The 16,106-nt window shown below is 39.6% G+C and overlaps 1 protein-coding gene across 1 annotated transcript in view; it reads right to left on the bottom strand.

The window, feature by feature from the left end:
* The window catches only part of LOC132820719 (galactosylgalactosylxylosylprotein 3-beta-glucuronosyltransferase 1-like), a 116,137-nt gene extending 100,395 nt beyond the window's left edge, over window positions 1-15,742 (bottom strand). The window contains exons 1-2 of the mRNA XM_060832984.1: window positions 15,682-15,742; window positions 13,479-13,542 (exon numbers count right to left, since the gene is read on the bottom strand). The gene's annotated coding sequence lies outside the window, so the exon portion shown is untranslated. The remainder of the gene's footprint in view (window positions 1-13,478; window positions 13,543-15,681) is intronic.
* Between the last annotated feature and the right edge of the window lie 364 nt (window positions 15,743-16,106).

Raw genomic sequence — 16,106 nt, forward strand, 5'->3', positions numbered from 1 at the left:
ACATGTTATATTACAAAAAGCAACAGATGTCCATATAAAAAATGATCAGGCCATGTACTTTGACTTGTTCACAAACATGTAAATAATATGTGCCTAGACAGTATATATGTTAAGAATTATACCTCAAGAGGCTTGGTAATCACACAATATTAAGTCTGTATTGTGTTTGTTGCCAGAAAAGAGAACTAAAATTGGATAGCAAATCACAGAAGAAGTCAAAATTGTTAAACTCCCAATGAGCATACACCTGATTGAGGGACTGCAGAAGAATTTGAGATTGCAAGCACTCTGTATCATTTAAGGGAATCAAACTCTATTCCCACTGATGCAAAATTGTGTTTGCCTTATTGCACTGAACGGAAACTGCTTCCTAAAGTATTTTGAACGGTTATTAGTGTGTTGACTGAGGTATTTGAACATTTTATGTTCATTGTGTTAGTCCTAAATGGTCAAATTATGGCCAAATGTCATGCTGCTTACAGTGGAATATAGACGGACTGCATGAATATCCATCATAGTCATGGGAAAATGGATCATTTGTTTTGTTGGATTTCCTCTACAGTTTGCCATGCAATAATACCCACTTTTCATCATGTATTAACAACAAATATTATATCAAGACTGTATAATATTCTAAAATTAAACTTAACAACGAATGATAAATCAATTAAAATACTGGGGAAAATGCAAGTGTAATCTTTCTTGCCATCCTTTCTACCACAATCTTATTTTTGTTCTTTCCTCCATTTTCTCACCCTTCCCTTTCTTTTTACTTGCATAAAACCTGTTGCATCCGGAATATTTTCAACTTCTTATGGAAGGTTTTTGACCTGAAATTCTGGCTTGGTTTTATGCAAAGATGTGATGGTGTTGTGGGAGTTTGGAGAATTGAAAAATCATGTAGTTTGAGAGCTACTAAAAAATGAAAATACTATAATTGAGGGTGTTATCTGAATTCGCCATTTACCAGTCGAGTTTTCCAGGTCTTGATAATTGCATTGGGCTCTGAGGGGTGGAAGTGTACATCTCTATGAACGTTTGCCATACAATAGGATTTATATATCCATCTATATAAATACTTTTATGATTGCCATTTCCCCAAGCCCACCATACCTCTGAATTACAAATTCCCCTCAGACTTGGAGGATTGGTAGATCTTTGGTTAGAGTACTGTTGGCCATAGTTCTGATTTTCTTTAAATCGTTTCTCAGCTAGAGGCCCTTTTATCTTTTGGATAGATTTCACAGAAGGTACTTGTTCCTACCAAACCTGGTTGTTGATCTGGAGGACCTTTAATTTCCTGAATTTCCTCCTCAGAGGGAACTCCTCTCTATTGATTCAGGCAATCTCCACGTATCATCATTTGAGGAATCATTAATTTAATCAATGTCTGCCATCACGAATGCTACTGTGTTGAAACATATGTTTTCTTCCTTGGATCACTGGATTTGTGGACCTGAAAATTTTTGATTTGAGCAGGAATTCTCTCTTGTTGTTTCTGCTGCATTGTGAACATTTGGACTAAGCAATTTCTTTTTTTTGACCGTGACCTGAATTAATATAAGCAGGTCTGGCTTCTGTGCGACTCATCTCAAGATTGTTCAAGCCTATCTCCAGTTTTAATCTGATACATCAAGTTAGAGCATACAATCCATCTACTTCAGTTTGTTGAGTACATTGGTCATCTTATTTGCTCTTTTTGTATGTCTTCCTGGTGAGCTACAGATTTCCACAGACTCAGTCATGATACTAGAGTAATAGGTTCTTTCTTCTGTTTGGGTTCCACCATAAGTCCAGGAAGTTCAATTCAATCTTCTAATGGTTGTTCTTTGACCCTTGATCTGATTGATACCAGACTGTATCTTGACCAGTTATTCTCGGGGAATTAATCGTACTCCTCCTGTTACCTTAAGAATGTTGTGAGTAAGGTATGCCAGCAGGCTCAGAGGTCAGAGGTGTTGATTATGAATTCAGTAAAATTTTCTTCTCTTCTGTGCTTTTCTTGTTGAAATGGTACTTGCAGCATACCTATGATCTTGAGGGTTATTCCACTGGTGCATAAAGTCTCATTTGTCAGCTTTAACTTCTGTTTCTTTAACAACTGTATTTGGTCTGACAGGACAGTGACACCATATCAAACTATTTTAATCAGATGTCCAATGACCTAAATAAATTCTGTAAAAAATCAAATCATTTGGAATACTGTTTATCATAAAATACAGTCCCTTTGTAATAGAGATGGTCCAATCGCATGGACCTTTCTGTACGAATATGAATTTGGCTTTTTGCTGCACTGAAACTTCTGCACATTTCTGGAAATGGCTTATAATTGTACAGATATGGCTTTCTTGTATTGAGGCTGGGTATTGCCTGTGTCTGTAAGACTTTGTCTCACATTGCAGACTCTGACACTGGGATCCCTGTTCAGGTTGCTCTCTGTATTGGCTTGTCACATGGCCCTTTAGTGTCCATTTCCGACAAAGTGAATAGGTTCTGTTGCTCAGCTGAAGTTGGGTTGTTCTCAAACTCTCAGGATCAGCCTCTGGGACTTTCTACTTTCTACTTCCAGCATAATTTAAATATGGAATTAAGTCTTCCTTGAACTGTTAGGAATGTAATAAGCCTTCATCGGTAGTTCAACGATGGCTCTTATGAATTCTGACTTCAAAGCTCTAGAGTCACAGTTTTCCACTGATCTGCGGAGACCATTAAAGAAATGATCCACAGATTGTCTGGATGCTGAAATTCTTGGTTAAGTTTGCTTTTCAAGAATTACATTCATTCAGAGATTGAATAATTAGAAAAAGCCATTAGATCTTCAAAAATATCCGTATCTTCTTCAATATTTGGTTGATTTATATCATCTGATATCGGATCAATTGAAAAGAATAGTTTAATGTTTCAATCAGCTTAAGATTTAATGCTTAATTTTGAAGTATTTCAATATTTCGTGAACTGTGCTCAATATTTCTAGTCATGTGCTCTGTTTGACCCATCTTTGACACTGAATTATTTATGGATTATTTCTCTTTCCATTCCTTCTTAACATGTCTAATTATTCTTATTCCATTATAGTTGTTCTCAAGATATTGCATCTTAAAGCTTAACTCAATACAGTTTAAATTTTGCTGTCTTAAAATCTGCAAATATATAAATCCTGTATTATCCTTATGGTTTGCAAGCTTTCAGTTCTTTAATATGTCAATTGAGTATGAAATTATTCCGAGAAAATATTAAATTCAGTTAATAAGCAAAACTGAATTGTGCTACTTCTTTCAAGCTTAAAATTATATTAAACAGCAGTATTGTATCTCTACTGTTTCCTGGGATTAACATGACTTTTTTTTAAAACAATTAAAATCATAGCTTGCCACATTTTAGAGGGCGATTCCACCTTCTGCTGCTGAGATAAAGGTTTCTCACTTTCTTACAGACAAAGTTGACACTTCTCAGTCCTTCAGGGTGTAAAACACAATACACATTCCACTGCACAAACTTTAAAAAATATATAAATCTCTGTAGCTGCAGCTTTTATAATTCTTCCTGTCAAAATTGTGATTTACATTATGTGTTCCAATCTTCTAAACACCTGAAAATTCTTCAGAATTCCCTCTTCCATTAGATTCTTTCTTCAAATCTTTATAAATTTGCCTTTTTATCCCCTTAAATAAATGGCGTCCCTTTCCAATATTGCAGCCTCAGTATGGTATAATTTTCTGGCCACTACTCTGTCCACGATAGCCTTGCTTTGCGGAAACCACTCACAAAAACAGCAATGCTTACTTTGAAGATCAAGTATTCCCTTTCCCTTTCCTTCCCAGCCTATTTTTCAGTGATTGTAAAGTTTCTTCCCCTGCTCTCAAAGATCCTGGCTCTCCCAAGTTCTTCCATAAAGACACTGCTTCTTCCCAGTGTGACGATTCTGATGTTTTTCATTCTTGCAGTATTTTCCCAACTTCTCTACCATTGCACACTCCACTCCAAATACAGGAAGCTCCTGCTCAACTAGTTAGGCATAATGACTTAAGATTATCAGGAACAAATGACAGCAATTCTGATTGCACCAGGATCTTGTGTAAAATTGCCTGATCCTGCACCGAAAGACTGGTGACATCGTCAAACTGAGTGGTGCTTAATGCAATTTTAACAATGGCCCTTTAAGAATCATTATCTTATGAAGCATTGGGAAATGCCATTGTGAAAGAGAGGCAGGGGCAGGTAGATGCATAAGGCAAGTGGATGTTACAGCTCTTTGAATGTAGTAGAGCTCCCCTAGCCCTTCAAAACAGCCTTTTCCCATCCTTCTGCCAATCATGATTCCCTCCTTCTCCTTCCCTAGGACTCTTCTTCATTCTTGCCCTGTCTCTGGTCACCCTTTTCCCAATTTCTGGAGACCACCCCCAAGGCTCCTCACCATAAATGGACTTTTACATCAAGTCCTCCTTACAGGACGATCAGCCCTTCCTTAGGCCTTGACTGTCCTCTTGCCTGAAATTCTATCAGTGTCAGCCTTGCATATGCTCATCAACTCAACATTCATAAGTCTCCACGGGTGGGGTAGAGAATTGCAAAAATCCATGATCCCTGAGAGAGGAAGAAAACTTCTCATCTCAGTCAGACATAGTCGATCCCTTATCATGAGAATGTCAGAGTTGTTCTAGACTCTCTACTTGGAGGAAAATACCTCTGAGCATCTACCTTGAAAACCTTTGCAAAACCTTGTTTCAATGAGAGAGAACTTGAAAACCAGAGGAAGCAAATGATTTTCCTCAATCTTTAATCATAAAACAATTATGGGGAGGCAACAGCTGAGTGAGATTATCACTGGACTATTAATCCAGAGACCCAGGTAATGTATTGGGGACCCAGGTTCGCATCCCACCATGGTGGAATGTGAATTTAATAAAAATCTGGAATTCAAAGTCTAACGATGACTATGAATCCATTGATCCTTGGGAAAAACCTATCTGGCTCACTAATGTCCTTTTAAGGAATGGTAATTGCCTTCCTTACTTGGTCTGGTCTACCTATAACTCCAGACCCACAGTAATGTGGTTGACTCTTAACTGCCCTCTGGGGTGGGCAATAAGCTGGCCCAGCAGCAATACCCTCATTCTATGAATGAATAGGAGAAAAAATATTCTCTTATTCCAGGAATCAGTCCAGTGAACACTCGACCTTTCATCAGAAATCTTCTCCACAGATTAAAAAATGTTTCCGTTTTATTTCAGATTTATAGTACAGTACTATTTTACTTTTGTATAAATCTTGTGAATTTTACTTTCATCTCCTCTTAGGCAAGTGTATCCTTCCTTATATAAACTGTACACTGTGTTCTAAGGTCTGGTCTCACCAAAGACCTATATTTTAGTTGCATCAGTGCTTCCTGAAATCTCCCTGAAATAAAGACCAACACATAATGCAGCTTCCTAATTGCTTCCTGTACTTGCACCTTAATGTTCTGTGAGTTGTGTACAAAGACACCCCAAATCCTTCAAACAGCAATATTTAATGCCATTCTCACACTTTTTGTAACAAAAAAAATCCATTTTTCCTGCCGAAATGGATAATTTAACCATTTCCCCATTTTACGTCTCATTGCCCAATCTTCTTGCCCAATCACTGAGCATCCTTTGCAGCCTTTTACATCCTCTTTGCAGTTTACTCTCCTATGAGTTTTTTTCAATTTCCAGAAAGCTTGGATGGATTAACGTGAGATCGCATGACAAGATATGGATTGGTTAAAAAGAGGGTTTGAAAGGGTCTTGCTCACAGGGAATGTCAAAGACCCTAAACATGAGAGAGATATACAGAAGATACATGAGTGAAAATGGCTAGATCTAGAAATTGATCAAAATCTGTTTTAAATTATGTGACCATCCTTGGTTATTTCCCCTTGTAGAGGGACCCAGGACCAAGGGGCATAATCTCAGAACTGTGGATCACACACAGACAGAAATGAGAAGGAATTTCTTCTGAGTTATGAATCTGTCGAATTCTTTAGCACAGAGAGATGCTAAGACGAAGAAGTTATTCATATTCAAGGCTGAGACAGACAGATTTTTAATCAATAAGGAAATCAAGAGTTATGGGGAAAAAGAAGGAAAGTGGAATTGAGCGGTCTCAGTTCATCCACGATCTCATCAAATGGAGGCTTGAAGGGCCTGAATGCCTAACTCCACTCCTATGTCTTATGGTCTTTAACTGTGATAATGCACCATGATTTACAGCAGATGAATGCTTAACATAGTATTGACTCTCTGAGCAGAATAAATAACCCATTTATTTTAAAAGGGTTAATGTTTCTATTGAAATAGGAGAGGGAGTGAGTTCAGACACACTTTACATTCATATACCAGCACCATATTTGTTAAGGTAAAAACAATGACTGCAGATGCTGGAAACCAGATTCTGGATCAGTGGTGCTGGAAGAGCACAGCAGTTCAGGCAGCATCCAACGAGCAGCGAAATCGTTGGATGCTGCCTGAACTGCTGTGCTCTTCCAGCACCACTGATCCAGAACCATATTTGTTAAGTCAGGGCCTTACCTCATAAACAACCCCTCTGATCATAATGTTTTCAAAACACTGTCAACAATAATTTCTAATAAAACATCTCAGATCATTCACAAATGTATTATAAAGCAACTTTTAACATTGAATCATATAAAACAATGTTACTATAGATGGTCAAAAAGGTATGTTTTAAGGAATGCTTTAAGGGAGGAAAGAAAGATAGACTATTTTAGAGGCAGAATTCCAGAGCCTAGGGTCATGTTTTTCTGCAGTGGAGCGGATAATGTAATTTTACACATGTATCCAAGTGTGCATTTACAATCTATTGGAAAGCAGATTTTGATGAGACAAGACCAAATGCAATTCAACAAAATAGTTCAATTTGCTATTGTTAAATGAACAGAGAAACATTTGTAGTAAATCAGGCTATATGTGATTCTATTGCAATCCTTGTTACAAAAAAAGTAATAAACCCTGCCCTCTTAATATGCTGAAAATAAAGTTCCATTCTTCCTACTGAAATCGATAATTTAACCATTTCCCCACATTATGTCTCATTGGTCACCTTCTTGCCCAATCACTTAGCATCCTTTGCAATCTTTCACATCCTCTTTGCAGTTTACTCTCCAATAAGCTTTTTGAAATTTCCAGGAAACTTGGATAAATTAACATGAGATCTCATGACAAGATATGAGTTATATGGTTCCAGTGAGTCCTGTCTCTGGTTCTGACAGGCAGAGCCCGAGGACAAAAGTCCCCATTTTCTCATCTGTGGCCCTCCTGAAACTGTCCCTGCTTATGTTTTGTTTTGATGTGAACTGCTGGGTTCTGCTGTACATTAGGGAAGTCCAAACAATTTAGATGCTACTCCTCCTTAGGTGGGATTTCTCCAGAAACAACATTCTTTTGTTGCTCTTACGTTAGTCACAATTAGAATGAAGACTGTCTGTTTCTGTCACTTGTGGCTCATGAGGAATACATATTACACATGGGCAGCAAGTTTAAAATCTTACATGAACAGTGAACAACAAGCAACGTCCTGAGAACGGTTTGAATGAACTGTATAATGTCTGCCATCCTATTATCCCCCCATGCTACCAATGCAGGTGGTAAGATTGAGAAAGATTCCTAGTCAGCCAAGCCATGGAAAGAAGGTTGGAAGCTCTTCAATATTCAACATTCCTTTAATATTCATATATCGAAACTACAAAATACATGAAATCTGCATACTTCCATGGCAACCTGGACTCGCTGAGTGAACTGCAGCACACCAAAACAATATATCCAGTTGTGCTGTGGAGATATCAACAGTAGATTTTTTTTTCTAAATGAAAGGTTAATTGCCCTTAGATTGTAATGGAAAGCCCAAATGGATATGTGCATATAATCTTGCTGCTAAACACTCTGCAATTTGAATCTTTAGTAGGGATAAAATAATTTATATCAGTGTCCCAACAATGCTGCTTTCACTCTTCTGAACCAAGCGAACCGTTGTGAATTAATATGGCTGCCTGACATGTAGTGCCACCAACAGTAGATTAGACAATTATTTGGCTTTATTCTAATTGGCATCACAGCAATGTTGGAAAGTCCAAGGGCCAGAGTAGACTCTTTGAGTTCTATTTGGAATTTCAGGGCAGGAGGTTGGTATCATGTGGACGTCTGGGTCAGCAACCACTGGCAACTTGGTGCTGGAGGGGACAGTGCTGCCACCAATCCTCTCCGCTACTATTTTAAATACTAACCGGTGAACCAAATTAAGCCAACAATGAAGTTAACAATCCTTCAAGGGGCACTATGACCAAAGTCAAAATTTTAAAAGAGAGCCTATATGATATTTATACCAGGATATCATTTTGGGGAGGTGATGATGCAACCCAACAGCCTTGGTGCCTATCAGTTTGCGCAAGGCATGAAGTGAACCAGCAGACACTGTGTGGTTCCTCTCCAAGCACATTGGGCACAGATGTAAGCCTGGAGTAGAGGCAGTCAGTCAGAGCCTGCTGTCTGGGCCTGTTGTTGGACTGTTGGCCAGAGGCTGCAGACAAGTGAAACCGTAGCTGTGCACTGATGTTACCCGAACCATAGCAGATGGCTTGGGCTGGTTCAGCTCTAAGGGATGACATAGGGGGATATCCTTATTTGGTGGAAGAGTGATAAGATAATCCTAAAGTTGTTCTTGGAATAAGCCTACAGTGGAAGGACACCGTGCTCTGGTGAGCTGAGGAACTAACAAGAACAAGACACCACAATTCAGGAAGGCAAGGAAAAAATGAAGGATTTCAGTGTGCCATCAGCAAAAACTCTGGATTGCAACCTTCATGAATTTCAACCCCACGCTTGGGTGTGGAGAAGGCCCCCGAAGACTTGGAAGAGACATCCAGCTAGTGTGAGCTTCTGTTCTTCAGTATTAGCTTTTATTTTGCTGATTGTTCTGGGAACGTCAAATTTAGTGGGTAGTGATGAACTGCATGCTTGCCATTAACCTTTCTCTAACCAAATGGTGTGAACTGTACGTCTGCTTTAACTAAACTAATAAAGGTAGTGGTTAGTTGACATAGACAAATTCTTGTGTTCTCTGTGCCGAGCCAATAACTTTTGTCGAGGGAGGCAACTGGACAATGGCACGCACTGGCCAAAGCCCAAGGGCAGACCCATGAGGAGGTCTTACAATGTACCTGCCTCCCCCTGTGCACCAGGGATCCAAAGATCAGGAGCATGCAAGCAAAAATGTAGTAGAAGGCCCTTTAAAAAGCAAAACAAGAGGTCTGAATCCTGTAACAGTCCACACAATCATGGCTGTCAAACCCTCAAGGCCGCAAACATTACAGGCAGCCTGGAAGTCCCTGAACCTACTTGACCTGTGATTTCATGAGACCGCTGCATGAAACACTGTCCATCCCTGTTACCTGATAGAAAATGGAAGGAGTTCTTAGCTCCAGATCCCTCCATTGTTTCTGCCAGCCAGGATGATGGAAAACCAGGGTATGACTGGATGGTAGATGAAAATAAAGGGTACGCAGGAGCAGGTCCAACAGGAAACCTTTCTGTGCTTGACTGGAAAGAAATGGAGGGAATTTCCTCAAGATGACTCAATTTGTGGGCCCCTGGGTCCTTGAGGGAGAACAAAGAACAAAGAAAATTTATAGCCCAGGAACAGGTCCTTTGGCCCTCCAAGCTTGAGTCGATCCAAATCCACTGTCTAAACCTGTTGTTCAATCCCTAAGCATCTGTATCCCTCTGCTCCCCACCTACTCATGCATCTGTCCAGACGCAAGTTAAATGCATCAACCGTGCCTGACTCTACTATCTCTGCTGGCAATATGTTCCAGGCACCTACCACTCTTTTTGGAGGTTTCAGGGTTTGGGCCAATGTAGTATCGCTGTGGGGTGTGGAGATGGAAAGTGGCTGCTTCAGTGCAAAGGCAAATCAGTGCCTGGGCCCTCTCTGTAAGGGTGAGAGTCATTACCTCGGCAATGACCCAGTGCTGTGTTTTGTCATGGGGCATCCTTGACCCCCTCCAATCCTGAAGCAACAGGCCACCGTCAGGGACCTGTTAACCTCAGTCACACCCTTTGATATCGCCATATAAAAGTCAGGCCCAGGCCTAAACTGTCCGAAATCTGAAAGTTCACACAATCTCAAATCAATATCCATAATCCAGTCTGCAGAATGCTTTCTCCTGATCAAGGGACAGGCAGGAAGCTCAGAGCCCAGTCCTCTGAGAAAGGTTGATCAGGTTCTGCACCAGATGGAGGTCGTCATGAATGCTGCAACCCCAAACAATACAGGATTGGCCAAGCCATACACACTGAGGAAGGAGACAAGATACAGGTTTTTAAGAAGGCAGTGATCACCTCTCTTTAGCTGCAATGGGTTTTCACATAGAGAAGGACATCCCATCAGTCATTGAACATTGTTCTAAGATCCACACGATCCGCAAGATGTCCCAAAAGGTCCTGCAGAATTCCATAATCAGCCCTTCCAGCCAGCCCCAGGAATTTGATTCTGCTTATTACCTCACTGCTAGTTGTGGGCATTTGCTGCGTGCAGAATCAGCTGTCTATATCACAACAGTGACTTCATTTCAAAAGTAACAGGTATATTAACCAAAATCTGTCTCTCCAAAGACATGGATTGTCGAAAAAAAGGACGTATTTCTCTTGGGAGACCTAGGCACTACTCCTGGAGAAAACAATGGTTTAGAAAGAAGTCTCCATTTGTGGCCTCAGCCCAGAGGATAGAATCAGTGAGAGTTGTGCACACACACAGGGCCTGAGTCCAGTGCAGAGTTTTGTGATTTGCTACCAGTGCTATGTAAAAGCAAGAGTCCCTTTTTAAAATTAAAATCCCACTTTGTTCTCCAAAATTCTGTTGAAACTTGAAGGTTGCTCCATCTTGAGTATTGAACTGTGCGTGTAACTATTATTCTATGAGGAGTGTAGATTCAGAGGAAAGTACAGAGGCTGGCTTCCTATTCACAAATAGCTTGGCTGCAAGTACACATTCTATGTCAATGTCACATGATAGGTTTTCTGCCGCACTCCTCATTTTAATGCTGGCATCGTAAAATCGTTTGTTCCATTATAATGTTAATTACTGATTATATGCATCACCATCACTCTTCTTTGTAGCATCAACTCGAGACAGTTAGCTACTGCGTCAATAGATTTAGTTCCACTTTCCCTTATGTTACTCCTCTGTCAGGTACCTCCAATACATTGGTTGTATTTTAATCATCAACTAGTTGAGCAGTAGAGACCAGTTTGTAACTGTTAGCTTTCACTTTTTTATCTAAGCTCCATTGTGGTCTCGACTTGGTCATTTTTGCTTTCCATAAAATGGAGTTTAATACCCTGTTGTTTCATCTAATTTAATAGGTTAACTACATCCCATTTTCTTATTTGTAAGAATGCTTTCCCAATTTATTTTTTCTAACTCCATTCCAAAATCGGTTATTCCAATGTCCACACCAAGTTAAAGTTTTGGTATTAACTTTGAGAACAATATCAGATTTAGCTGTGCAATAATCATTGAACTGTAAGTGTTTACTGGTCTCCAGACTACGAACCAGCTTTGGTGAATTACTAAAGAAAAGATTCAACACTTAGATTCAATAGACTGGTTCACCTTGTGTGTGGGGGAAACCAGTTCCTCAATGAATATGGTTGTAGTCTCAACCTACTCTTTTAATTGCCCCAGACCTGCACATTCAACTGCCAGGATGTTGAAATTCACCCACAAAACAATCCTTCACAAACCTCCTTATCTGTCAACTGTCTTGCTGTCCAATTGCTGACTGTGTACTGGTGTTCTGTTACAGGGAAACTGGATAGTCACATTGAGGGAGACAGAAATAGAATGCTAACAGAGTGAGAAGAGGTGAATAAGATAATGACTCTATAAAGCATAAGCACTGGGATTGAGCAGACAGGCTGAATGACCTGTTGCTGTGTTATATCTGTTTGTATAATGACCAGGCACTAAGTTGCAACTTGACATTCAGTTCCATCCATATTTCTCTAAATTTAATCTCTATCTGCTCCTATTGCAATGTGTTATATACTTGCACCATCACTCCTTATTGAAACAGTTTCTCATTATTGTTTGTACACTCATTGTTATTAAATAATTTGTATCATTTTAGCTCTGGCTATTGGTTATCCCCTGTTGTCAGTCGTGCTTTGAAATGCCAACAATTTATTAATATTCCCATGTACATTATAGAGTCATAGAGATATAGAGATGCATAGCACGGAAACAGACCCTTCGTTCCAACTCATCTATGCTGACTAGATATCCTAATCTAATTTAGTCCCATTTGCCAGCACTTGGTCCATATCCCTCCAAACCCTTCTTATTCATATACCCATCCAGATGCCTTTTAAATGTTATGATTGTATCAAGTCCACCACTTCCTCTGGCAGCTCATTCCATGAACGCACCATCCTCCGTGTGAAAAAATTGCCCCTTAGGTCCCTTTTATAACGTTTCTTTCTCACCCTAAATCTATGGCCTCTAGTTCTGGACTCACACACCCCAGGGAAAAGACCTTGTATATTTATCCTATCCATGTCCCTCATGATTTTATAAATGTCTATGAAGTCACCCCTTAGCCTCCGACGCTCCAGGGAAAACAGCCTCAGCCTATTCAACCTCCCCCTATAGCTTAAATCCTCCAACTCTGACAATATCATTGTAAATCTTTTCTGAACCCTTTCAAGTTTCACAACATCCTTTTGATAGGGAGGAGAACAGAATTGCACACAATATTCCAACAGAGGCCTAACCAATGTCCTGTACAACCGTAACATGACCTCCCAACTCCTATACTCAATACTCTGACCAATAAAGGAAAGCATACCAAACGCCTCCGTCACGATCCTATCTTCCTGTAACTCCACTTTCAAGGAACTATGAATTGTACTCCAAGGTCTCTTTGTTCAGCAACACTCCCTAGGACCTTACCATTTGCTTTCCCAAAATGCAGCACCTCTCATTTATCTAAATTAAATTCCACCTGCCAATCCTCCGCCCATTGGCCCATCTGATCAAGATCCCATTGTAATCCAAGGTAATCTTCTTCGCTGTCCACCTCCAATTTTGGTGTCATCTGCAAATTTACTAACTATGCCTCCTATGTTGACATCCAAATCATTTATATAAATGATGAAAAGTAGAGGCCCAGCACCGATCCTTGTGGCACTCCACTGGTCACAGGCCCCCAATCTGAAAAGCAACTCTCCACCACCACCCTCTGTCTTCTACCTTCGAGCTGGTTCTGTATCCAAATGGCTAGTTCTCATTGTATTCCATGAGCTCTAACCTTGCTAACCAGTTTCCCATGAGGAACCTTGTCAAACGCTTTATTGAAGTCCATATAGATCATATCTACCGCTCTGCCCTCACCAATCCTCTTTGTTACTTCTTCAAAAATCTCCATCAAGTTTGTTGAGACATACCTTTAACTGATGGAGATGTCCATGGCCCAAAACATCTACTGCAGCTTCCAGCTGAAGAAGGATGCTGTGAAAGTAGCAAAGTAGAAAGGAAAAGAAATGGAAGAGGAAAATTCAGCCAAAGGAAGGAATGGAAATTATAGCAGCACTCACAAACATTTCAGCCACTCAAATGGTTCATCATAAGATTGAAAGTCAATGCTACAGATCTGGTTACAAGCAAGGTCTGCACTACCAGTGACCTGAGGCCATGATTTCTTTCAGGCAAACATAATTCATTGTGATCAATTTGGAAATAATTTGGTTCTATTTCTATATTTTGCAGTCAATGCATTCTCTGAAAGACATTTCAGATTCAAAATGACTGTAAGAAGTGCAAGTTTTAGATGGTAAAACGTTTCCTTATTTCTTGCCAATGACAAATTCCCAGCAAAAAGGATTTATTGTAATATGAAGCCAGCTGATCTTTTTCAGGGTTCTCATATCTCCCTGAGGTACCACGTTCTTTAAGAAGAACTTGATTTAGATTCGGGCTTGCTGCATTTCAATTGATTCTTAGGACTCCAAGAACAGTTGCACATCTACAAGCTGAAACATTTGATATTCTCCCGGATATCAGCGAAGCATACACGCTTCAAACTTTAAATTAGCAGCATCCTTCTGCTACAAATGATGGTGATAACACACCTAAGATAAGTAACTGAGGAAAGGCATATTTCTGCAAATTGTGTGCACAGTTTTGATTTCTGTCAATTTCAGTCCCTGGAAGGAAAATGATCAGAGCTAAGATCATTTTAATATTTACTTCCAGTATTGCTGATTGTTGTGTGTAATTTTCCCAACCTGAAATGCTCGTCCGATTGATATTTAATTCAAACAACACTTGAAAGATTATTGGCATCATTTGAGTCATAAATTTCGTGTTTTGGCATTGATATCATCTCAGTATCAGACTGAAAGGTAATAAGGTGAGACTGAAGTAGGACTTCCTAATTTGTCAATATATCAGCATGACTGATTTGGCTATTTCTCAAAGCTAGCTCTTTCCAAAAAGGAAGATTAAGAAATGCTTTGTAGGGTGTCTTTGCCATCTCATTTAACACTCAATTAACTGCCCAGACTGACAGAGCCCAGTAATAATAATTTAGTTCAAAGGACTGATGTATGTCCAATAGGACTTGTGTAACTTTCTCACTTATAACAACTGCCACTTCAAAAGGCCAAATAACAATGTTGAATACTTCATTTGACCTTCTTTCATTCAGATTGGAGCTGGTATTGTCCGAGACACGGAAGGCAGAAAAGTTCTTCAAAGGTTTTGGCAACGTGCTTTGCTGAAATTTGTAGACTCCTAGGTTTTAACATTGCTTGTTTTAATCTGGTCTCTGATATTATTTGAGTGTGGGCTTGGCCATAGAGCTATTTTCAGGCAGAGCAGCCCTCTATCAGAGAGCTTGTTCTTCTCTGCTAGCCATCTGTTCTGCTGGAAATATCCTCACTGTCAATGCTCTGGTAATGCCCACCATGCTCAGGGGGACTCCAGAGGAACCATTGTGTTGCTGGGACCTTCCCCATGAAGTGTATAGACTGCTGTCAATAAGAACTCCATGAAAATCATGACAATATGTAAACTGAAAATTCTATGTTCTCTTATTTTATTGTGATAAACAATTGTACCTCTATATTATCTTCCCTTGATATCTCACACAGAATTACCATGCGTGATATTGTAAACTTATTTTAGGGTTTATTTGGCAGTTCCTGGCAAGGGAATTTAAAAGGATATGTTTCTCATGCTGCATGCTCTTCAGTCTGTGCATGTAATGTCTGAGATTATGTGTGATGCGAAATACAAATTAAAATAGCAAACGTGGATTAAACTCCCAACATATACCAGACATTACTGCAAATCACAACCATCTTGCCTATTGATAAAGACTGAAGTTCAAACTGAAGTGCAAACTGGCTCTTGCCTTTTTAAAATGGTGCGAAAAATTTCAGAAAAAGCTGGAGATACAATCATCAAAATGCCCCCACATTCAGTTTCAGATTCTTACTGATTAAAAACTAAACAGGTAGATACAGTTGTACCATTAGACATGTTCATTTGATCAACTGAATTCAAATGATACTTAGTCATACAGCTAATGCTACAATTGCCTAGTGATGAAACAGAAATAGCAAAGTAAAATGAATTATTACTTACCGGTGTGACTGCTGCACTTTTCTGTCATCAAATCAGCTCTCCCTCTTTTTATCAGGAGAATAAAACCAGGCAAGCAACTCACAATATATGTGTTTCAATTATTATTCAGTAAGGACACAACCAACAGGAAGAAAAAAGCAAATTGAAAGAAGTTTCTTCAGGTTGTGTTCAGTTGCAAGATGTGCAATGTGTGTCCTGCCTTCTTATGAATGAAATACTGAGCAAGCATAATCTTGCAGGCTGCTGAAGCCAGCTCTGCAAATGCCTGTTACGCCTGTGCAGACTCTCCTTAAAGCTGCACTGCCAAAGGAACACCTACAGCCCAGAAGCAATAGGCAAACCTTTTCATTTGGGTGTCCAAAATGTAATTGAATTATTGAGTGGGATGTAATGTAGTCACAGAGACAGCTTTGGGTTTGACACAA

This window comes from Hemiscyllium ocellatum, chromosome 12, assembly GCF_020745735.1.
Source record: "Hemiscyllium ocellatum isolate sHemOce1 chromosome 12, sHemOce1.pat.X.cur, whole genome shotgun sequence".
Classification (NCBI taxonomy): Eukaryota; Metazoa; Chordata; class Chondrichthyes; order Orectolobiformes; family Hemiscylliidae; genus Hemiscyllium; species Hemiscyllium ocellatum.